General features: G+C 27.9%; 1 protein-coding gene across 3 annotated transcripts in view; it reads right to left on the bottom strand.

Annotated features, from left to right (window-relative positions):
* Positions 1–5,831, bottom strand: part of LOC142322492 (polynucleotide 5'-hydroxyl-kinase NOL9-like) — a 69,459-nt gene extending 63,628 nt beyond the window's left edge. Inside the window, exon 1 of one of the 3 annotated variants that reach the window (XM_075361635.1) lies at positions 5,710–5,831. The gene's annotated coding sequence lies outside the window, so the exon portion shown is untranslated. The remainder of the gene's footprint in view (positions 1–5,709) is intronic. The other 2 variants (XM_075361634.1, XM_075361631.1) reach the window with 2 other exon arrangements.
* Between the last annotated feature and the right edge of the window lie 20,170 nt (positions 5,832–26,001).

Genomic DNA, 26,001 nt, shown 5'->3' with positions numbered 1-26,001 from the left:
TTTTAAGTCTGTTGCGTAATTAAAGAATAATGGAGGGCGCGCGCGCTCACACACACACACAATGTTTTATTAACTTACTCGTATGTATTGTTAAACCAGTCAGAGTGACGTTGCATCTGAATTAACGTTCTTTTTGTATAGTAAAGAATTCTGGGTTCGATTTCCGGTTACGTTATCTTACATTATTATCAAAATTCATAACATGAAAAATTAAAAATCATAACCTAAATAAAATTGGGTGAATATTAACTGACGTTTGTCGGCCTCCGTGGCGCGAGTGATAGTGTCTTAGCCTTTTGTCCGGAGGTCCCGGGTTCGAATCCCGGTTAGGCATGGCATTTTTACACGCTACAAAATTATCATTTCATCTCATCTTGTGAAGCAAATACATAACGGATGGCCCGAGGAAAGGAACAAATATATATATATACTTTGTATGTTGTCAATACGATTAAAATAAATTAAAAAAAAAAAAAAAAATATATGGTTATAAAAATATGGTTATAAATATTCGTTTTATTTATTGAGAGATAATTTTACAAATTATACTGCGCTATCGTAGACAAAACTGCTCGCCGACGCGCTGTCTACTACTACAGTTGCTATGAGACGTACAACTGTTTCAAGGTTAAACTACACAACTGCCGTCTCGAACGCGCGGCTGCATAAAGCACGTTTAACAATAATAATAATTTACAAATGTTTAATACTGTCTAAAGTAAAGCCATTCGGTTTATTTCTTTTTCACACCCTCCGAGATTTTTATTCTACTTTTTATTTTTTTATCATTTTTATTTATTTATTTTATATTTTAAATACACGTATAAGCAGCTTGTAGTAAGCAGCAAAGTATTTTATAAATATTAAAAATGCGATTGTGTTTTGAAATGTGTAATGTTTGGAATATGTAAAACAAATTGTTAGGGATGTAGGTGTAGGATGTAGAGGGTATACCGAAATGAAACGACTAGCACTAGATAGGGAATCTTGGAGAACTGCATCAAAGCAGTCAAATGATGAAGACAAAAAAAAATTCAAAAGAAAATATAGATTTCTCTTTTAATACAGTTTCTAAAATACATTTCCTGTTTCAGTAATAATAATTATTAAAGTATTCAATACATAAAATAGTAAAATTAAGATAGTTCCTGTGAGATGTTCACTGTACTAAGAAATTTGTACTTATTTTCAGTAGGCCACTAATGGTAGCGAAGCGCAACAAAGAACAAATACATATAAATTATATTTACTATTTATACAAATAATGTATCTAGATTTAATATAAAAATTAGGCATTCCTATAAAATTATTTTAGTTCATTTATAAAACTGATGAATTAATTTTATAAAAATTTCGCGATATTGATGTATCAACATCAAAGAAAAAAAAAATTAAAACACCCTTCTTATTTTGAATAAAAAAAATTTGTAAACTGGAAGATTATTAAATAACTAGAATAGATTTTAAATTTAAAAATATCAATAAAACACGAGATTTCATCTAAAAAAAGTGCATCATATAAATTGTAGCAAGGTACTTTTAAAAATCATGTTGAAATTTTAATTTAGTTTTCATTAAACTATAAATGAAAAAAAAGAAATGTTTAATTTTAAACCGATATATTAAAAAAAAAAAAGTTGTATACAATAAATTAAATTAAATGTTCATAAATTTAAAATAATGTCCTAAACTGTGTGGATTTCCTTTCTAGAAAATTCTTCAGTTACCATACAAACGATATGCATAATGTAACCGATGAGACTGAGAAATGTCTCTTAATTGGCACGACATTAGAAGTTTTACAAACAACTTTATTACTTTTCTTTGTTTTTGACTGGTCGACGATATTAAGAGTTAATTAATATAATGAAAATATAATTCAATTAATATAATGAAAATTGGTAAATATAAAATTAATTTGATTATAAATTATTTTCTTTTTTTTAATTTAAATTAAATACCTTAGAATAAATAATTCATAAAATCATTTTATTAAAACATTTGCAGTGAAGAAATTCGAAAAATTCAAATTAGCTTAGTATGGTTTTAGCAGTCAACTACTGATTTCTGTTGAAAGAGGAAGTTAAATCCGTGCGTAAATATTTACTTGATTTACTGATAATCTATTTTTATTGTAATTGTACAGTTTTTAGGTAAGATAATATTTAAGTTTATTATTTTATTTATTAATATTATTTAACTACATATGTTTCGTAAAAATCATGTTTGTAACTTTCACGTAGGTTAACAATAAATTTTAATCTATTGTAAGTTTAATATTGGATAAATTTATATTCTCTGAGAAAATAAAAATATAAATTACAACTGTAAGTAAAAGAAATACTAAAGTTTATAAATATTTTTTAAGGTGGATTATCTACGTATTACAGTTTAATTATCATATAATTAAAACACTCAGGCAATTTAATAACCTAATAAAACGATTACGAAAGTTCTTGTTATAACAGACACCTTTTTCTTTTAAGATAATTAAATCATTACGTTAGTTAGAAACATGTCTGATGATATGGTCAAGAATAAAGTTAAACTCTGTGTTGTTTTGATGGTAATATTTAAAACAAAAAATGCTGTTTAGTCAATTTTCAAGGACAAAAATGAGTACGTGCTACATGAAATAAGATACACACACTGTAGCTTATAATAAAAAAAAAAAACATACTGAAAGGAGTGAGGGAGTAAAATGAGAAAAGAATAAGCGGGGTATAGAAAGACGTGACTAAACTGGACACACGTTTAATCTTTTTAACTGTTTTACAGTAGCAATTGTTCAGCTTTGCGATGAAGAAATAAATCAACACTTGTTTTATATTATTTTAAAAGTTAGTTTACCCCTAGTACACGTATACATATAAATTATTTTTTATATTTCAAGCACAAACAACAATTGTGGTTTTATTGTAAGGGAAAATATTATTTTCTACTAAATAGTTGTGTTTAAAAATAACATAATTGTGTTTCTATTTTAGTTCAGTTTAATCAAGAGCAATTCAGAAATAATATTATTTTTAAATAATCATACTAATGTTTGGTAAAACTCATCACATTTACAATACGGTAAGCGTTTAATTAAATTGTTTACTTTTACGTATTTTTAACTGATAATTATTTTAAACAAACATAATCTACACTTCTAATCGTTTTTTTTTTTAAGTAGGATTATCGCTTCGCTGATATTTATGGTAGAGTAGTAAAAACTCAGCCTTTCACCTAGAAGATCCAGGATCGAAAATCATTTAGGCATAGTATTTATTTTACAAACTACAAATTTCCTTCCCATATTCCCACACACAAACTTGTTAGAATTCTACATGATTCTTACATGTTAGAAAACATGTCTGATGATATGGTCAACAGATAGCGCAACAGATCAAAAGACTTTGCTTTAAAGGAGACACAGAAGCGACTAATGGTTATAAATAACTGGTAATCTATTCGATAGTTTACAATAGAAAATGAATATAATTTTATGCTACCGTTTTTTTTTTGTCTTCAGTCATTTGACTGGTTTGATGCAGCTCTCCAAGATTCCCTATCTAGTGCTAGTCGTTTCATTTCGGTATACCCCCTACATCCTACATCCCTAACAATTTGTTTTACATATTCCAAACGTGGCCTTCAATCGACAAAACCATTTGTCGATCAACGCTCTCGCCTTTTAATTATGAGCAATGAAATTTTGAAAAACGGAAAAATCGCGATAGAAATAAAACGAGTTAAAATTCCCCCGTAGTAACTTTTTTTATTACATTTTACCTTCAGAATTACATCCAGTGACAAACATTATTCGCTAACTAATTAATTAGATTCGCCTAATTAAGGTCATATTTTATTTAGGCACATTTGTTAACGATTAAAAAATAACATTTTTTATCAAAAAATTAAATTAAAAAACCATTTAGAAATCGAACCCAGGTTTTAGAAAATATACTGATATAAATTAAGCATACCACTCTTCTGATCACCGTCTCGGAGTGGTAGCCTCTCGGCATTTCATCTGGAGGTCCAAGATTCGAATTGTAATAAAAATATATTTGATTACATATAAATAATTATTTTAAAAAACTTAACTAATATTTATATTAACATTAATAAAAAAAAGGAGACATATTATAAAAACCCTGCAAAAAGTAAAAAGTAAGAATTAAAACAAATTGAAAATTTTAAACAAAAAAATATAAAATATAAAAAATAAAAGAATACCTTGTGATCTGGGGGTGTCCAAGTTAAAAATCGAACCTTCAGTACATTAGTCATTTGTACTATCTCTACTAACTGTGTTACGATAACAGTATATTATCAAAATGAAAATGAGACACAGTTAAATATTTTGTTCAATGTTAACAGCTAATTACTATATAAGAACGAAGTAAGACAAAATCTGAAGAAACATAGATTAAATTTCAAACATTACTTTTTGTTAGATTAATAAAAAATAAATCTCTCTTTGTGTGTGTGTGTGCGCGCGCGCGCGTAAAGTAGTAATCGGCTACGATAGATAAATTTAGAAATAATGAAATCATATCATTACATCCTTATGTACCACTCGTTAATCTTTTCTATAATCTATAATAATTTGTAGTTCAGCTGTTTTTCTTTAAAATAATTAGCTATTGAAGAAGTTACAATCTAATTGTGGAAAATTCTTCACATACTAATCTGGAAACGAACCAAAACATTTGGTATGTTATGTAGCAAGGAAGTACGCTTTCTGTAACACGGTCGCGGCGACATTACATTTTTATTGTTAATTATAATATTCGATTTTTTAAATTTCTGCTTTAAATTAAAATAAAACAATGTTTAGTAAAAAAGAAAAATTATAAAAGCACGCACGCGAATGTACTTTTATATATATGTGCAATAATCACGTTTACGTGCGTGGTTATAATTAATCGAATATTAGGTAAAATTAAATAATTGGAAGCCTCCACATCATTACTCGTTTATGTACCGTTAGCCATGTTCTTTAGCTAACAGATACAAGTGAATTTAAAAAATTGCTTTCATTTATTCATTAGTCTAGTCTTTTTTTAATAAAAAAATGAAAAAGAAATTAGAACAAACATTTTGGCTAAATTTTTGTCGAAAAAAAATTAATAATAAATCTGACCATGTAACATAAAAACCGACCGTTTTGATCTACAGAACATATCAATGTAAATTTCAAGAAAAGTGAGAAAATATTTGTAAAGTATTTCATATGAATAACAAAGGCAATTTATCTTTCTAAAATAGATAGCTAATTTATTAATTACCAAATGTAGACACAGGCAAACGGTTTTGTTGTTAAACAGAAATCTAAATTTTTAAAACAAAAAACAGAACTTCAATAGAATATTGAAACCCGAAATAATTAATAAGTAAAGCACATTTAAATAGAAATAATACGTAAATAAAACGTTTAGTCTACAAAAGATTCAGCAAAACCCCTGTTATAGTGTATCGGTACTTACTTGAAAGTAAATTATTTTAGTTATATATTTTTATAAAGTAATCTGTACTTAATTTTAATTAAAATAACAAAAATAAAAATATATTTGGCTAACCTAAAAATAATCATTTTTGCCAAAATAAAATGTTTAGTTCATTAAACTCCCAAATTCCTCCAATATGTTAACCAATATAATCACATTATTTAATTGTGTACTAATTTCTTATTACAAAATATTATAATTTGAAAGAACTTACCTCATTTACACGTAGAATTATTTTCTATACGGTTGTCAGATTCACGTAAAATATATTTAAATATACTGAATTCTCTAAATACAAATAATCAAATAAACAAAATTTGATAACGGTTTTAAAAACTACAAATCGTGAAGAAATAAACTTTATTTACTGTATGACAACGTTAATCTTTAATAACACTTTTAATATATTAATCACTTTTAATAGATTAATATCAGAAAGAAAATGTTAGATAATATTATTATGTAAGATTTTTTGATTTTTTTACATCGCTGAATATAATGGAAACAGCTAATAATATTATAATCAATTATAATTTTTCATCAACGTAACACACATTTTGATCTACGTAGTTGTTTTCATGAATTTCGACGCGAACCAAGGGGAGAACGTGAGAGTCAAATGCATTCCCATTCTCTCTGCTCTCTCCCCCCTCTCAAAGTCTCCATACGTACAAACTAACCGCAGTAGTAATATTTTTCCTTCCTTCTATTGTTCAGAAGCCATCTTTTTTTTTATATTGTTAGGTTATTTTTACTTTTAATAAATTGAATCTCGTGTATTAAAAGTGATTAAATACGATGACTGAAGTTTCGAATTTTTTTTAAAAATATTTTTTGTCCAGATAAATTTTTGTTTGTTTGTAGTGACAGAGCTTGGGTTATTGTTCCTAGGATATCATATTCGAATCCTAATCAGACTCATTAAAATTGTACGAACCACTGTTTTACAGTGTAAAATTTATTATGATGTTTGGTCATCATTACTTTCAACGACAGTGTAATATATGTCTATAATGTCAGTTTAAACTTCAAAATCATCAGTTAAAAGTTCTGATCACTTTTAAATTGATAACGATGTTTTGAAAAAAAAATCGGGCATCATTACTTTCAGCGAAATCGGTATGATAGGTGATAAAGGTTGTAAATTGATTTTTTTTTATGATAGCTAATGACCTTATCTTATATATATTATACATAAGAAAGGGTATATCTTATATTAAATAATGATTTCTAAAAAAAGGGCGTATCTCAAAAATGGTCCACACAGACGATTTTTAACGAAATTTTGAAAGGCTTACTCGAAAGTGTGTTTTCCAACTTCCTGGAACGATAGCCGGCAGTTTCATGTGTCTAGGTCCAACCGTTCTCGACATACTAGCGCGAGCGAAATTCGCATATGTCAGTTCACCTTATGTAAATGAATGAAAGGTGGTTTTCATGCGATTTTTTAAATTTATATTTTTTTTTACGACCATAACGACGCCCGACGTTATGGATCGGGCGTCGTTATGGATTATAATTTTTCATTAATATATATATATTTTTTTAATTGTGGAGAATTATAATTTTTCAGTAGGGAAGAAGCGGAGCTACAATAGAATTTAAGGAAAAAAAAATAGTAAATTTTATCAATTTTTATTTTTGTAATTACAAAGGTTTAGCTAAAACAGATTTTAAGAGAGAGAAAAAAAATATTTATATAGAATAGTATATTTTAGTATTTATATATAATTAAAAAAATTGTGCGCACGTGTGTGAGTATACAAATAAATAAATAATTTAATATATTATTTATTAAGAGATAATAAGGTGGTTTACTGAAACTGAAAATTATTATGACACCCCACCCCGTTCGCTTCGATTAATATACAGAGAATCCTATTCTTAATACGGAGGTTGTATTCATTAAACACAGTTCTAATATTTAGTGACGGACAGGTGCCATGTTGCCAATTAGCCTGAATTTTCCTTCCCCCTTGGCCCTTTGCCCCCCCAAGTTAGGCATCAGGAAATTCACTTCATGCGTATTTGACTTATTCAATATTTACATAGAATAAACCGTCCAAGCTATAAACGGTAAGAGATGAAAAAAATTTTTAATTTTTACGGTAAAATTTTTTTTTTTTTTTTTTTTTTATTAACGAATCAGTATATTATACTGATAGTTTTACTATTATTTATAAAATAAAAATAAAAAAATAAAAAATAATAATATTTTCCTAAAATATTTAAAATCGATGTTATATTCCCCATTTGACAATAAATTATTTGATATTTGTCGTTTTTGTAGTAGTGTTAAAAAAAATCATACTTAATAACTTTTTTTGTTTATTTTAAGTTTTATGTTATATAATATAGTTAGTAAAATAATCACTGATTTTATCATCCGACCTCTTAGTTAACCGGACTTAATTATTTTATTATCCGTAAAATTTACATAAATTATTGCTTCTTGTAGTATTCGAATTATTTAAGAGATTTTCTTGTAGATGATTCTACAATTAATTATGATTAATTATGATTCAAATTAAATATAATCTGAGATAACTGTTTATTAAAGCGTCGATTATTCGGACCTCCATATCTCAAATATTTTACGACTTAAAAGCGATGACAAATCTACGAGAACTTTAACAAATCTTAAATAACTTTTTTGTTTATTTTAATTTTTAAAGTTTTATAATATAGTTTGTAAAATAATAACTGATCTTATCCATCGGCTCTCCCACTTAACTGGACTTAAATGTTTCATTTATCCGTAAAATTTACGTATAAATTATTACTTGTTTTAAGTACTCGAGTTACCAGAGATTTTCTTGTAACAAAATTCAGAATTAATTCAGATTCAAATTAAATATAATCTGAGATTAATGTTTATTAAATTGACATAATTCTGGAATTTTTTTTAATTAGTGAATTGATAAAATTGAAAATTAAGAGATTTTAAAGCAATTTTAAGAAACAAAATAATATATATTTGTGTAAACAGTAAATCATAATTCCTATTTAAATCAAATTCTAACCTCACTCATGGAATTACAATATATCTTGTATTTTCATTATTCACTTTTATTTTAATGTAAAGTTATTACAGAATATTCTTTTGTTCTAAGTAAAAAACAGAAGATAAAATTTAAGAAGAAAATTTAACTCATAGTAATGTTGAAAAAGGGGTACAAATATTTAGTAGAATAACTTTTGTTAGAGTACTTCATATCTCTTATTGAAGAGGAAACACATTCAAATTTAAAAATGGTTTGAAGAATGAAAACAAGAAGTTAGAATGAGAAAATATTGGGAAAAAGAAGAATAAATTGTAACTGCATGCATATCTATGCGACTAGAATGAAGTTAAAAAACTTTTCATTGCAATTAAAGGATAAAGGTTACAAAAAATGCTTTATTTTATCAGAAAAAGTGGATGAAATGTGGAGCTTCAAAAGTTGATCATCCTCTAAAATTTTCAAATAACCTAATCTGAGAAAATGATTCCTGATTGTTTCAAAATAAATATATTTATTATAATAATGAAGAATTGTGATATATCTAGGCACAATGAATATTGTTTTCATTGTTATATGAGATACACATTTATTTGTAAAATAAAGAGAGTAACATTCATTATTAAATATTAAAATAAGATATATTTTAAGATAAAATATAATATCTTATATTATAAGATATATTTTGTACTTTAGTACAAAAGGGTTCAGGTTTACCAGACATATACCTCAGACTCGTTTTGTTTGCAACCTTCTAGAAAAGAAACAATTCCTAGACACTATCACAGGGAACTTAAATATAATTTAGGAAAGAGGGAATGGTAAATCAAGACAACAAATACCAGTTGACTGGGACTAGAACACGTTATGTTTGGTTATTTAGTGCACATTTATGTTGCAATAATGTTAACTTAATGTTATTAAATAAATATTTTACTCTACTTATTTCAGGAATCTGTGAATGACCTACCTAAATATATATAAAACAGATAGTTAAACAAAAATAGTAAATTAACAGTGGTAAATATTACAGTAAATTTTTATTGTAAAACAATTGTAAAAAAATAACAGCTAACTTATTTAACTGTACTAACTAATTTGATGGAAATAAATATCATTGTGTTTTTCTGTAATATATTAAATAAAATTCAAACCGACAATACAGACCAAGAGAAATAATTTGATAGGTCTACTGATTGGTTTAGTGAATAATGAAATGATGGTATTTTGTACCATGGTCCTCTACTAAAAAGTAAATAATGACAAATAGTTAATTTTCTGAATTGAACATAATATTAATGTGAATTTTGAACCCGTTTTACATTATTTACAGTCTTACTATATGTAAATGATCAAAGAATATTACTAGGTAATAATAATAATAAACTATAATTGTGAATAAAAAGAGATTAAAATGTTTGTGTATAAAAAAAAGATAATGAATTCGTGTGAATCTAGGTATAGAATTTCAATTTTATCTATCTTTATTAGGTTTTGATAAGTTCCAGAATAACATTGTTTTTAGTACATTTATAACACTCATTTGACTTGTTTCCCGCGTAGATTTAAAAAAAATGCATTAAAAATTATTTTTTCGTAAGCAACTAGAGAATGCGTTACATACATCAACGCACATAGTTGTATACTGTTGGCGTCCTTTCTAACGGTACCGTTTACAGCTATTCGATTTAACTATGTAGATTAATTTGGTAGTCCAAATAATCTTAGTTGAGTGCTTACTAATAGAAATAATTATATAGATCTACTGATTGGTTTCTGCGAATAATGAAATACTATTTTGCGTCATGATCTACTAAAAGAAAGTAATGACTTGTTGAAATGTATAATGTGAATGTGTTTATGAAGCGGTTTTACATTAATTATTTACAGTTGTACTTCATACTAATTGTGTAATCTAGGTAATATAAAACTATAAGAACTTTTAAGACGTTATGTTTATAGTTAATTTAGACCTAACTTTTTGGTGTTTATTTTATCTGAAACTTTTTTATTGTTTAATACTATATTTTGTGTTCGTGAAGAAAGTTACTTTTTATTACTAATGCTTGTTAGTTCTAATTTCCATGCTAATAATTATTTTTAATATTATTACGAGTTACTGGTTATTCCTGATAAAAAGAAGTACCAGTACCTTAACCTTATTCCATAATCCAAGCAAGAGCACTTTCACGAGTACCTTGCATCATCAGTTGCTGTATAAATGTTCAAATCTTTCGTTGCAAATTGCACATTAAAATTAAAATTGAGATTTAAAATTGTTCCCTAAGATCCTTTTCCAATTAAATCAAAACAGAAATAAAACTAAAATTTTTTTATATTCAAAATTTTAAATCGTATATACAAAATATGAAATCATTAATAAAAAAATCAAATTAAAAGTAAAAATTAATAACAAAAATAAAATAAAATAAATAGAAATCCATGTAGACTAGTTAGCCAAAGTTATATAACTGTACACAGCTGAAATATTATGAATTACCAATATCTATAGAAGTGCTGCTATCTACAAACAGCTTTTCTATGATTGTGTAATCCTCATATTCTATATGTAAGTTGATCAAATTAAATTAATTTTTTTATTTATAAATGTAAAATCTTTTTTAAAATGTCAAAAACCTTATTTATATTAATATTGTATTTTTTTAATTTCCAGTATTTCTAAAATTTGTATGTATATCCAACATTGAATATGTATTATTAATGATGATCAGAAATGTTAGAGAAACCCAATTTTCTACTTTTATAATATCTAAAGTGTTCATCAAATCTAGTTTTAAAGGATCTAGTGTTTACCTATATAAATATGGTCATAATCATTGCATTTTATTTTATAAATACCACACAAATTATGTAAATCATATGAAGCTATCTATATGTGTATTATTTTTTAGATGTTTTATTAAATGGTTATTTGTCTGGTATGCAGGTTTAACCAGATTTTTATCGTAACCCTTGTTATGTTTTCAACAATATTATCCGTTTTTTTTTTGTCTTCATTCATTTGACTGGTTTGATGCAGCTCAAATAAATGGTTATTTATTTTATAAATATAATAACCAAACTTAACCTACGCTCGCTTCGCTCGCTAACCTTGACTAATTAACACCGTAATTTTTTGAGTATTTATTTAATAAATTCAGTAATTATTGCAATTTGATTATTTAAATAATAAATAACTGTAATTACTGAATGTATTAAATAAATACTCAAAAAATTACGGTGTTAATTAGGTTAAGTTTGGTTATATTTTATTTATAAAATAAATATTTATTAAATTATGTTAAACTTTATATCGGCCCATTTTCCACCGAAATCCGATTGTCTACTTAGTTTTTAAATAAAGCTGTAGCTGCGGTGGCGTTAATATGTAAGTACCGGTGGTTTTGTTGGTTGTGAGTTTCCTATGTACTGAAGTTATGAATTGATTATTTTTATTCCTATTATCTATTTCGATACAGTCATCTACGTGATTTATTCTCTTATTTTTATCAATTTCAATTCATTATGGTAAGAATTTGACTTGTTCATTTTATATAATGGTCTTTAGACCACAAAAATATCATCAACTTACCTAGTTCAAAGTGAAATATCATGAACATAAGTAATGCTATAAACAATTTTACTTTTTGTAAAACAAATCTCAGATATGATGGCTGACAATGGAGAGCCCATTAGTAAGGTATTTTCTTGAGTATAAAATTTATCATCAAACTTAAAATAATTCTGTTGGCAAATATTTCTAATAACGATAATATTATCAATAAATAAAGGGTCTTCACGATTTTGTATTAATTTATTTTTTATTATGTTGATTGTTTCATTTATGGGTATGCTGTGTGCTATGGAGTACGTACATGTTACTTATGTCATAACTAACGATCCTGGTGTTATCCCCAATTTTTAAATCTTTTAATTTATTTACAAGTGTGTATTCATTCTTTATGTTATATTAATAATCCAAATTCATTTTGATTCTAAGTATTTTATTTATTATTTGAGAGATGATGTAAGAAGGGGCAGTTGTGAAATTAATTAAAGGTCACATAGGTATATCAGGTTATGTATTTTTGGTATTCCAGGTAATACTTTATATCTTTCATCAGAATTTTCATCCTTTACAGCTTCACACTTGGCTTGTGAAATGATTCCGCTCACCTGATCTTTACTGACGACCATGTATTTACTCTTTTTGGTGTTTAGACTTAAGCCATATTTCTCACATGTCATGAAAACTTGATATAAGAATATTTACAAATATGCTGCTCATAGTATTTATTTTTTAATTTTACCTTTTTTTAATTTTTAATTTTAATTTTACCTTTTTTTTTAATTTTACCATTTTTTTAACAGTTCCATAAATGATTATTTTGTATTATCTCAAGCATGCATCTTTTTCATCTCTCTTACTTATCTTTTCATTTAGGTGAGGTTCCTTTTATAACTCAACTTTTGTTACTTTCTATTCTTGTATCCAAGAGACTGAATAAAATTTTCTGTGTACTTTTACTCTTATTTCTGAATTTCTTCAAAATTCATTTTTTTTTTTAATTTTAAAATAAGTAAAGAATATCTTTAATCAGTAAGATTTTGAAAGTTGTCTGTTGTCTTAAAAATATACATAAAAATGTAATATTCCATTTAACCAATCATAAATGTATAATATTTTATAAAAAATATTATTATTGAATGTTTTAAAAAAATAAAATTTTTAAATGTAATATTTTTGAGATAATTTTCAATATCCTTTTTGTAATCTGTGAAAATTATTTACAGGTGCTAAGCAGATGTCCTGAAACTTTTATATCTCATAATACTGACGGCACATATTTTCCAAAAATACTTTCTTATTCGGTTTAGTCTCATTTCATTATTCTCAGATAAAATCCCTTCTGTACTGTGAAAAGACAGGATTCTGTATATTTCATTCTAAAAATTAAATGTGAATGCTAGTTTACATGTGCTGTAGCCAACCATTTCTCCACTGATTTTAAATGGTGTACAAAATTGATTGTTTTACAACAAAACATACTGTATTAATCTGTTATATCATTTTTGTTTTGTTTTATCAGGCTATCTGTTTCAGCTCTCTATTCTGGCTCTGTTGAACTGTTAAGCACCAGATTTATCAGAGGTAACATACAGAGTTGCTTTCTTTGAAAATAGTGTAGTTCACTACTTCACTACACTGTCAGTTCCTGTAATTATGGATTTGGAAGAAAAGGTTTAACCGATAATGAGGGAAAACTATGAAAGTGCTATTAGAAAATAAATAATAAGCATAAGGTAAGAATTATTATCAAATTCGGTACTCTTGTTGGTAAACGGTTTTTATACTTTTCATATTAAGATTCATATTATTTTTCTGTACTGTTAAATTTTATTTTAAATTCTAATAACATAAAACGCATCTAGTACAGAATATTGAGGTAAGACATACCTTAATCTTATCATGAAAGTAACTTTTTAGAATTCTCTATCCTCAGTCAGTTGAATTCATTTAATTCAACTGCATATTAAATAAAGATATTAAAAATTAGAAGTACTAAAATAAACCATATAATAACAAAGAAATGTTAAGTAACAAAATAAACATAAAACATATAGCGATTGAAAATGAATATGTTACTACTTTAATTAATAATATTATATTATTATAACTGCCTTATAAACAATACATAACAAGACACAAAAAAGTGAAATCATATACATAAAGTGTTTATATATTAATTATATCATTGAAAACATTACTAAAACTTACAGTAAAGAAGTATTTAAACCAGCACGCAAACCTAATAACCATATAATTAGATATTTAAAAAACCCAAAATAATAATAATAAAATCAACAACTTGTGTGGAATTAATAAAATTAAATGTAAATGATTGTGATATTCATAAAGGAAAAACAAAAGATCCTTTAAAACTAATAAATTAGTTTTTTCTAATATGGCAAACCATCTGATAACAATAAACATAATATTTCCGATGTAAATACAAATTTTGAAATATTAGAAATTAATAAAAATGACATAAAATTAATTATATTAGAAAAATATTACTTATATAAATAACAAACAAAATTTCAATTTGATAAACCATCTGACAGTATTTAAAGAATACGGTCTTATAAAAACAATGAAGCAGCACTCATGTAATACATTAATATGCAATTTTCATTATAACATTATAGTAATGTAACAGACATTTCACCATTTTTAATATCTTTATTTAATATGCAGTTCAATTAAATGGATTCATCATGACTGAGGATATGGAATCCTGTAATAGTACTTTAATGATAAAATCATGGTAAAATGTTTACGTGATTTTTATATTAATAGAATTTAATTTATATTTAATTTAATATACAGAGTTTGTAAAACAAAATTCTGTAACTTTCTTTGAAATTTTTCACATTTGATTAACAAATGAGAAAAATTTATCGGTTAAAAAAAAAGTTTTAGAAAATTCATTATCTAGGAATTTCCACAACGGTTTTATGTTATCTTTTACATCTCCATCTGGTATCAGGTTACCTTATTCTGGATACCTTAATTATATTCAATTGGCTGCACCTTTACATAATATTCTACAAAGTAAAAACAAAATAAAAATTAGTAATAGGGGCTGAGGAGACACCGATTGGGATCGGCAAAGAGTCATTTTGTATTCTGACTCATAGGGGAAGACACCTGTCTTGTGATGATCCTGATTGCCATACCAACCCTCTGTTCATAGCCATGATGGGCTTTACTGGAGATTGTCTTTTAGACCCTCTTAGCTTGATAACACAACACAGTCATCAATTCAGTCTCTGCCAGTATGCCATCGCTGGAAATACCTCAGCAGATATTTTCAACAGCTACAAGATTAGGAGAATAATTAATAGATTCGCAGAAGCACAATCCCCGCACCTTCTTCTAACACTGAAGGTTTTTGTCTACAGTTTGCCGGAGTTGAAAAAATGATAGCTGGGGGTCAGCTTGGAGTTTAACATCAAAGGGGGCATTAAAAAGCTGTTTTGGTTTGCTAGCAGATGATAAAAATCCCTCCAGTGATTGGTCACAAACATATTGAACAGAAACATTATGACTTCATTGAAACTATTTTGGAGGATGAAGAGCATCCTGGCAATCATATTTTGCAGTGGTCTCCATTAACTATATTTTTGTCTCTCTCTCTCACTCCCTCGCTCTCTCTCTCGTACACACACGCGCGCGCACACACACACACACACACACACACACATATATATATATATATATTACACACACACACACATATATTATAAAATCTTTTTAATGATATTTGGTGTGATATCAGGTTCTGATTTTTATCTGTTTGTTACAGAACGCAAGGTTAGCGAGAGTTTATTATTTCCCTACTAATTGCAGAACCTGGACAAGTATCCCTTGCTGGTGTGTCATTCTTTTATCGGGTGGGTCATTATTTATTTAGTGTGCGGTTATAGATTTTATGTATTTTATTTATGGACGGATTTTGTATTTGCGTTCTGGTCCTTTAAACCGATGAGAAATAATTGACTGGGGCTGATCGTGGGAGACTAGGTGTATATGAGCTTCGTACTCCCTGCATAATTATCTTTCATTCTGTCCTCTGGAGTCCTTTCGGTGCTAGCGCCTTTCAGCCTAACAGGAATTTGCCTTCTGGAGACCCTAGTGTTTGGAGGAAGCAATGTGTGCTCCCCTTTATTACCAGTTTGTATATAAAGTCCTAAAACTAAATACAAGTAAGATCTCATTTATAGAAATACTTTGGTCTGATTCTGCAGTTTATTAATGGTTAAACAGTTTTAGAAAATATAAAATACACAATCTTTTCGGTGTATCCCTTTGTCGGATCGAAACAAAATTTAACCCTGTGTACAAGTAAAACATATTGGGGGAATAGTATATGTTAAAACTTATTTTTTTTAAATATAAGACTAACAGTTACAACTTGTCATGAGTTTACAACATATGAGTAATGTTTAGCATAATTTTTTAACCCCGATAGTTATTTACAACCCCTGACGTAGGAGTTGAAATGGTAAAAATGTGATTTGCTTGAGAATTCATAACGTCATTGGTATTGAACCTATAACAGCAAAACTAGTGTCATTAAAAGGCCTAACTTAGTTTTATGAATTCTAAGAATAGATTAAAATTATACAGTTTACAGGGAACTATTTAATTTTTTTTTGTTTATAATGAAGAGTCAAGTTCATTGTTATAATTAATTTTTTAAAAAATACCTTATACCAAAAACGTTATTTGGTTCTATCATATCGTAGATGAATAAATTTTCAACATTTGGAAAAAATGTTTATGTTTGTACATAGTGTAGAATAACAGATATAATTGATCTAGTTCATGAAAGCATGGAAAAAATAAATATGTGGAAAACAACAAAATAAAATTAACTGAACAGTATTCAAACACTAAAGTTCTCTCTGGATCAGAACTGCCCTACTCCATTTGTTACATCTTCCTGCTCTCGTTATGATGTTTCACACCAAAACTTTTTTTTTTTTAATGTGTTCCACTTTATGTTTCAGAGGTATATATACTTACACCAGAAAACATAAAATGTGTTTACATAAAACCATAATTATGTATAACAGCCGTACATAACAAAGGCGTACGAATAAATAAAAAATAAGATGCTAACAGTATTACTATTTTCCAGTGATTCCTGTACTTCTGTGCTGTGAGTCTAACTTCTGCTCAGCACCATTACTGGTAATGGCTGTCCAGGGACAGCAGCAGGTCGGTTGAGGGTCAGCCATTGTAGGGATCCTAAGTAATATCCTGATTGCAGTAGCTTAGCTTTCTATCTTGTCAACAGGGCATCTGGGGATTTTGATCCAGGTTAGGAGGTTGGATGGCTGTGTGAATTGCCAGCCCACACTGCTTTTTAATGGTACTGGCCCCAAGAATTATGGAATTAAAAATTAATTAATTAATTTTATTTAATTATTTAATTAAAAATCATAGGCAGTTATGATTTTGTAATATAATACACATATTACTATTTTTATTCACTTAATTTATTGTATAATATTTAGAAAATTGTTTTTAATTCTCATTTTGCAAGGTTTACATTAATACAAAACATGAGAATTTTTATTAACGAATTTCAATAAATATTAGTTGCACATACAAGTTGGAAATTGAAGATGATAGGCCTACTGTATCATTAGTTCAAAGTTACATTTTTAGGAATGTTCTTTATATTCCTTATTTACTGGTGCTACAGCGAAAAAGATAATGTAGTTAAATTTTCATAATCGGTTATCTGGTGAGTGTCTAGATAACTTACTGTTTCCTTCCAGCCTATCAAAGCAAATACATTGAAAGTGATACAATATAGTACATTTATTTAAAATTCTTTTTTTATATATTAGATATTACAATAGCCCGATGCAATACCCAAACATCTGGGCTACAGCCAAAATTTTTTAAGTCTATGGCCAAAAATACAACAGAAATCACCTATTACTTTACAAAAAAAAAATCCAAAAAAAACATATTTTTAGTATTTTATTTGTGTTTTACATAATTTATCTGTATTGAAAATAATTTACTCTCCCACCACTCATAGGCGATTATATAAAAGCCAAATGGCACAGCAACTGATTATGCAGGGCTCTGGGGACCATCACCACAGATTCCCTGACTACCTCCCGCCAGGCAGAGCCGACTTCATCGAAGACCTGCTTACAGACCTGACAGCCCTTTTCAGGGCTACCCCACCAAACATACACTAACGGTCCTTTTTAGGGCCACCACTCCAAAAATCTGAAGAGCTCTTTTCAGGGCGACCATGACATTCTAAGGTGCCATGTGCCTTCAAAATCATTCGGCGATAATATGAAAGGTATTCTGGATGAAGGTTATTCTGGATGAATATAGCAAGATTCTTAAATTTAAACCACAACCAGTCCTACTTAAGTGTTAATTGACATAACTAGCTTTACAGTAACTCTATATTAAATGTAGGAAATTTATTAGAAACCATAATATCAGTGGAATTTAAGTAAAAGCTCTGAAAACATTTATAAATGATATATACTGGCTTCAAAAAGATTGGTTTGTCATTGTCATCAGGGTTTACCATAGTAATGTTAACCATTAACATAATGTTAACCATAAGGTAAGGTAACCTTACCTTATGTGAAGTGGTAAAAGAATGTTGAAGTAAATAAAGGTGGGTGATGACCTATTATAAACAATGCATTTTGTTAAGTATGAGGACAAAGTAAATTATAATCTTAAAGTTATGATCAGCACAAAAAAGAATGTAATATTTCGTCATCAATGGAACAGGGATTTGTTGATTAAGGAGGATGGATCTTAGGTTAACATATTGGATGCAGAACCGGTTAATTATGACCTTTACATGTATTTATATTTCTATAAATGACAGATATCGTTAGAAGAGGCAAAACTTTACAAGATAATCGTTTCTGTAACACATCAGTGGAAACGTGAACACTGGATAATGGGAACTTGTAACGCATGAAAATTACATGCGTTAAAAAATACCGCTATAATGTGTTAATCGATGTCAGAATTACACAATTTCTAACACAGGAAAGAGTAAAGAAGAATTAAAATACTGAATTTAAAATGTCAAGAGTGCTACTCGTTAGCTACAAATACACTTAACCAAAATACATCTATAACAAAATGAAAACATATACTTAAAGGAGTTGTAGGAATCAGTATGATAGGTAGAGGGTAAAGGAAATGGATGTTTGACATATTTATAACCTAATTAATAAGTTTGAAATTGATATGGAGAAAATGAAATCCAAAAACATTCATATCGTAGAATGTGCCGGTATATTAAAGTAGGAGAAAAGGTGTTAAACTAGAGACCATACAGATGATGTCCAAGACTTCCGAAATGAGAGAGAAAATGATTTAGTAGGAGTGAAGAAACGGATGTTTGGTCGCAAAAGATGCTGCATTATTTACGTTATAAAAATGTTTCTGAAAAATAATAAAACATAATTAAATGAGATTATTGAACTGTTGCTAGACAACAAAATTTTAGATTTTATTGTATTCATTCATAATTTAGACATTGACACAGTCATACGTATATTTAAAAATTTTATAATTTACTACACAAATTTCATTAACAAATACAAATTTCTTGGATAATCATGGAGAAAATTACTCTTAGAGATATTTCTTCCAGACAAAGTAAGAAAAAATTTATTTAAGTATCTAAATTTAAAATTGTAGCATTATGTATACTAGCTTAGATTATTTCTAAGGGTATATATTATACATTGTAATCATGTTTAAACAGTGTATTAAATTAGTATATATTTGTATAATATTATATTATTTGAATTATAAAAATAATTATTATCTATGATCTAGTCATAATAATTTGTATAATATTATATTATTGAGAAAATATGTAAATCTATTCATGCAGTATTTTATTCCTAAATTAATAATTATGAAAAATCAATTTTGTATATAATCTTATCATCAATGATTTGATAGAGTTGTGGATACAACTATATATAAAATTGAAATTAGGTGATATGAGAGATGTAATACACAGTCGCTCATAAATTGCAAATAAATCAAATATGGCATAATAGTACATTTTATTTTGCTTCAAAAAATTAGATTTTTTTTCCATGAAGTCACAATTTACAGAAACACATTTCATCTGACCGGTGAACCAGTTTTTTCATTCTGTCAATGAAGGATTCTGGTAGGCTTTCCTTGATCCACAACCTCATTGCATTCTTCAGTTCATCACCTGAGATGAAATGAATAACCTTAATTACCCTCCTCTTTAATTACAATGAGCGAAACGTGATAAGTAGGAGGTCTAAATCTAAGGTCTGTATGTGTTGTTCAAACCTGGCTTCCAAGTCTTATACTAAGCATTATGTATAAATTCTGATAAAATATAATTAATTTCAATGTGTACTTAGTATTTAACAAAGGATAGGCAGCATTTCATTGTTCTAAATGGCTACTGGCATTTTCTATGGTTGTGTCTTGCACTTCGCTTGTACAAGAATAAGTTTTTCAATAGGTATATTATTATCAGTTTTTGTGGGTTTTAATTTGTTTTATTTTGAAGTTATAGTTCAAGATATTTTTATTTTGCCTATTGGTAGTAAATCCATTTTTTGGAATTCATTTTCAAGTAAATTGAAAATTTGTGTGATCCACAATCCATTGTTTTTTTATTACTTCCTTGTACAAGGTAAAGTATTATGATGGTGACAAAATTTCGGTTTCCAGATTTTAACAGAAATATCCATTTTGACCATCCCTAAATCCACTTTGACTAGTTTTGGTATGGCATCTGTACATACTTACATATACATCTCGCATAACTCAAAAATGATTAGCCGTAGGATGGTGAAATGTTTGATTTGGGACTGCTGTAACATCTAGTTGTGCACACCTCCCCTTTTGATTGCAATCGACAGAACCAAAAGTGTCAAAAAAAGCCCAAATCCAAAAAAAATTGGATTTTGGTCTTTTTCTCAACTGCAGTAATAAGCCCTCATTCAGAGCTTTTCAACAATATGTTATAAGTGGTACTTTTCACTGGTCCTATAGTTATAGCCAAATAAAATTTTAATTAATGAAATATTGGATCTTAGGGAAGGCACATCGGTTTGAATCAGACTTCATCTCCTTTTATTTTTAACTTTTTTTTTAATTTACATATATTTATTTATTAACCACTAAAAAAAATCTTTACGATGAATAATGATTCAATAACAACAAAAAAAAGAAAAAATATAAGTTTTTAATGAATTAAAATTTTATGTACTTTTCATTAAGTGTAATGTAATTTAATAGGCGTACAAGGAAGTGAAGATTTTTCATTGTTATTTCTCTTCCTGTCATTTCAATCGCTTGAATTATGTGATTTCTGTAATTTTTGCCTCCAGTGTTTTTAATTTCTTTGGCTCTTTGGTTTATTGCTGCTTCTAATAGTTTTATTCCTAAATCTTTAAGGTACTTCGAACGATGTTAATCACTTCCGAATTGCTACTTTGTTAAAGTATACTTTGTATTGTAAATTACTTCGTATTGTAGTTATTACTTTGTCTTGTATATTTCAAAATATTTTGAATTCACTCATTTTAGATTAGGTACTGTTGACACTACAAATGCTCACTAGTAACTGTTAACCGATAACCTAAAAACAAACTAAGTTAGGTAACTTCATAACCTAAAATCAAATTTATTTGCCTATTATCCTAGAAGAACCTAGATTTCTATAGGTTAACTAACCCCCCTGGTTGATCTAGTAGTGAAAATGTGTCTTCCCAAATCAGCTGATATGAAAGTTGAGAGTTCTAGCGTTCAAGTCCTAGTAAAGGCAGTTACTTTTATACGGATTTGAATACTAGATCGTGGATAACGGTTTTCTTCAATGGTTGGGTTTCAATTAACCACACATCTCAGGAATGGTCGTCGAACTGAGACTGTACAAGACTACACTTGATTTACACACTCATACATATCATCCTCTGAAGTAATACCTGAATGATAATTCCGGGAGGCTAAACAGGTAAAAGAAAGAAACTTTACTGACCTGGATCCTTCGTGACCCAGGTAAGAAATCTTTCTCTTCAAACTGTTTATTACAAAAAATATGACATACTTTTTGCCAATTGTGATTGAATCCTGTTCTTAATGTTTAATTGTAAAATACCTAAAAGGTTAAAAACTTTTGAAAATGAATAATTGAAAAAAATAATAATTGTGATTTCTGGGATCATGTGGACCCGAGCTTTGTACTCTGAGTGTTAATATTGTATTTCAAAAAATTAACACAGCCATTCTCAAAAACAAGAAACATTTTCTGATAGGTTTATTAGAAAAAGTGAAAATTAAAGCCATCATTCTGTTAACTGTTGGCAATAATGAGGGACATTATTATTCTGCAATAACTATATCTGAGAACATCATTACTTTCAGACATAGTAACTCTGACTGATCCCTGTTGCACTTGTTGCTTACATGTATCACAATTGAAATTTTTTATATGTAAAATGAATTTCTGAAAACATCTTTTCTTAGACATAAAATAACAAGGTTGGAGTAATTTTAATTTTTTTTTCACTTTCGAATGAAAATTTGAACCTAGACTGATTCAGGAGGAATCATATAACCTCTCACTATTTGTTTTAGAAGAATTTTACAGAACTTTCTCAGCAGATCAAAAATGGATGCTAACTCTTTTGAAGATCACTTTTATTTACTGTTAGTGTATGACTTTACTGCAATACAAATTTACAACATATATGTTGTTAAGAAGGATTTAAAGCCTGGTTTTACTTGTAGTTACTTCAGCCTGTTAGTTTGATCTTATAAGCATTCCCCAAATAAGAAAACCTGGACAAAGGAATGGTTTTCTTATTTTCCACTTGCTGGAATACCAAATTCAGATATATCTGTGATGCATGACATCACAATGAATAACATTTTTTTTTTTATTTCTTCTGTTTCAGTTCAAATCGTCAGTACTTAAAGAAGTAATGAATTTGATTTGTAGTTTACATAATTTCATGATTATAAAAATTTTCATTCTGCAATAACTTATTTCCCTTTGTCAAAATCGATTCAAGGGCCTTTAGCAAATTTTCTGTCAGGCCTGTTTGTGATTTTGGGTCGAAAATCTTGAAACCCACCTTGCAAAGTCTGCAGACCCTACATGCTTTGTAGTAATAGAACGGGTACTTTTTTGACTGGTAGCCATTTCCAAAAAAATTTCATCAACCATAAGGTGCTGATTGTCTTCAGTGAGGTCACAGATTGATCAAGAATGTTGCCATCTAATACACTTGTCTTAAATATTGTGACTCTTTTTCTACATCTGGCTATTTGACTTATTTCCTGGTCCGGTTATAGACTTGGGTATATGATAATGTCTTATCCCCAAAATGCATATGCAGTCTAGTCAAGATTTTACAGGTTTTTATGCTCTAATTTGTGAGAAATTTAATGGTAGTGTCTTGTGCTATGACATTTTGATCTTTTCCTGGGATAGGTATTGCTAACCAGAGAGACATAGATGCGTAGGCGAGGGGAATGTCCATCCCCTTCCACCAACTCTATTTTTAACTTCTTTCATCAACAACACATGTTCGTATGTGAGCTGTGGAAGCAGAAGTCAGTTTATATTTATTGATTCTTGTAATTTTTCAAACCAAAATATCATCATTCGTAACTGTATTACGAAAAAAAATTTGAATATGCATAAAGTATCATTGTTTAGAGCTCACGATTAGGTAAATGTAATAGAAGCAGGGTTATTAACATAATTGAAAAAGGAAAACTACTGGTGATCAGAGGAATATTGATTTCCTATGAGAATTTTAAAAATATTTTTACCTCTTAATTTGTGTAGTATATGTATATATTATTATTATTATTAAAATATAATATACATATGTATATATTTACTATTACACCAAGTTTATTTGTATACTCTATGAATATGTTTGTACATAAATGTTGTTTGCTTAAAATTTGGGAAGTGACCTGATCGGAAAAGATTTTCTTTAATCGTCGTTTTTATTAAATTCTGAGGATGGGTTTAGAAATATATTTATCCAGATAAATTATTTTCTGATAGTGATAGCCTTATAAGTTAAGTTATACTGTAGCTTAAACATTTAGTATGTTGTATAATTATATTTCTATGTCGTTTTATTTTTGAGTTATTGATTAAATCACATAATATATAAAATAATATTTAACTACCGTAAATGAAATTAAGAAAAAAGAATGAATTCTATTTTGTTATATATTTAATTTATAAAACTGTGGTGACTGCAGAAAGTTAATAAGGAATTAAATATTTAGACGGGAGAATATTCTATTAACAGAAATGGAAGTGTTTTTGTAATTTAGGAGGTAAAATTGCAAAGAATTCATTCCTTAATGTAGACTTAAAAAGGAAGATAGATAAAAAAAATCTGCTATCAAATACAGATTTTAGAATTAGAAGCAAATGTTGAAAAAATTAATGTAGATTGTAATACTTATAGCAGTAAAACACATGAACAGGTAAAACTGTACGGAAAAGGATAGAGATGTATGAAATGTGGGGTACTAAAAGAGGTAAATCAAAGAGGAGGAAAATCAAATGTAACCATCAACCTCATGTTTGCTGTACATAATCTAAATTGAAAAATCTTTGATGACATCAAATGATTAAATTTCCCATACATCTGGTTCGATGAAAATGCATAACCTGTAAATAGTTAAACAACAAACCGAAGTCAGGTTTATTTGAAATAATGAAAATTGAAATTTTCAACTGCTTTCTTCATTGAATGTAAATTGCAATTCATATCAAATATCAAATTTGCTCTGCAAATAAAACTTCGGTCTGTTGATGAGAGAAACTTGCTGTTTTATGAGCACCAACCATTACTATCATGGGGAAAGCAACTTAACTAAATGGGATTTTGTTAACCGTTTCCAAAATCAGATTTATATGATAATAAAAGATGACCATTTATAAAAGTTTGACGCTTAACATATTCTTTTTATTCATTAGCTAAAAAAGAGAGGCTTTTCAAAGATGACTCTTTCACCTCATCTTTGAATTGAATCGATGACCGGCATTCAAATTTTTCAGGTTTGAGAAATGGTAGTAATTTATGGGCGTCAAATATAGCACATGTAAAAGCGCTCTGGGGTAAAAGACAAAAGATTGGGTTATAGTTTCTGTGGACTTCATTCATATAATATACTCAAAATCAAATTCTCTACAAGTCTTGTTTTAAAGCTGAATGTGTCTTTATCACCCATTTGAAAGGGTTATTTTACACTAAACATAAGTGTTTTTTGACTCCAATCTTTTATATTTAACCTGAAATTTTATGAAAATTACTAAAAATACAACTTTGGAGCTTATTTTTTTTTTCAATTTTTCAGATTGGAATTTATTTAAATCCACCAAATTGATTCCATAATTAGGGTACCAAGAATTGCAGACCGATTTAATTTTACTGAAGAAGCCAAATCAGGGGAAATTATTCGCAAGCCGATGCTCAACTATAAAGCATTTCTGATCCTCTGTTTGTATGAGCTTTCTTCTTTATTTTTACTAGTAGAAATTGTTGCAACATGTCCTGTAAGTTTGTTTACATTCTTCATAACTCATACTTCAGACATATATATATATCCTGTATTTGTGTGTGTGGCACACACACAAATACAGATTACAGAAGTACTGAAGGATTTACAAAGAATGAAACAAACTTTCAGCTAAATATGAAGAAAAAAGTAAATGGTGAAAGTAAAGAAGAAAGTTCATATAAACAGAAGGTCAGAAATGCTATGTGTAGTTGATTCAGCTAGTATTGCTGATCTACTTTTCTTATGGGCAACAAGTACATGGAATCATATAATTTATACTTGCTGGATTTCAGCAGATTTTGATAAAATATTAAATTTTATAACCGAA

This window comes from Lycorma delicatula, chromosome 3 (assembly GCF_047948215.1).
Source record: "Lycorma delicatula isolate Av1 chromosome 3, ASM4794821v1, whole genome shotgun sequence".
Taxonomy (NCBI): domain Eukaryota; kingdom Metazoa; phylum Arthropoda; class Insecta; order Hemiptera; family Fulgoridae; genus Lycorma; species Lycorma delicatula.
The sequence above is the reverse complement of the archived record's forward strand: the minus strand, read 5'-3'. Positions and strand labels throughout refer to the sequence as shown.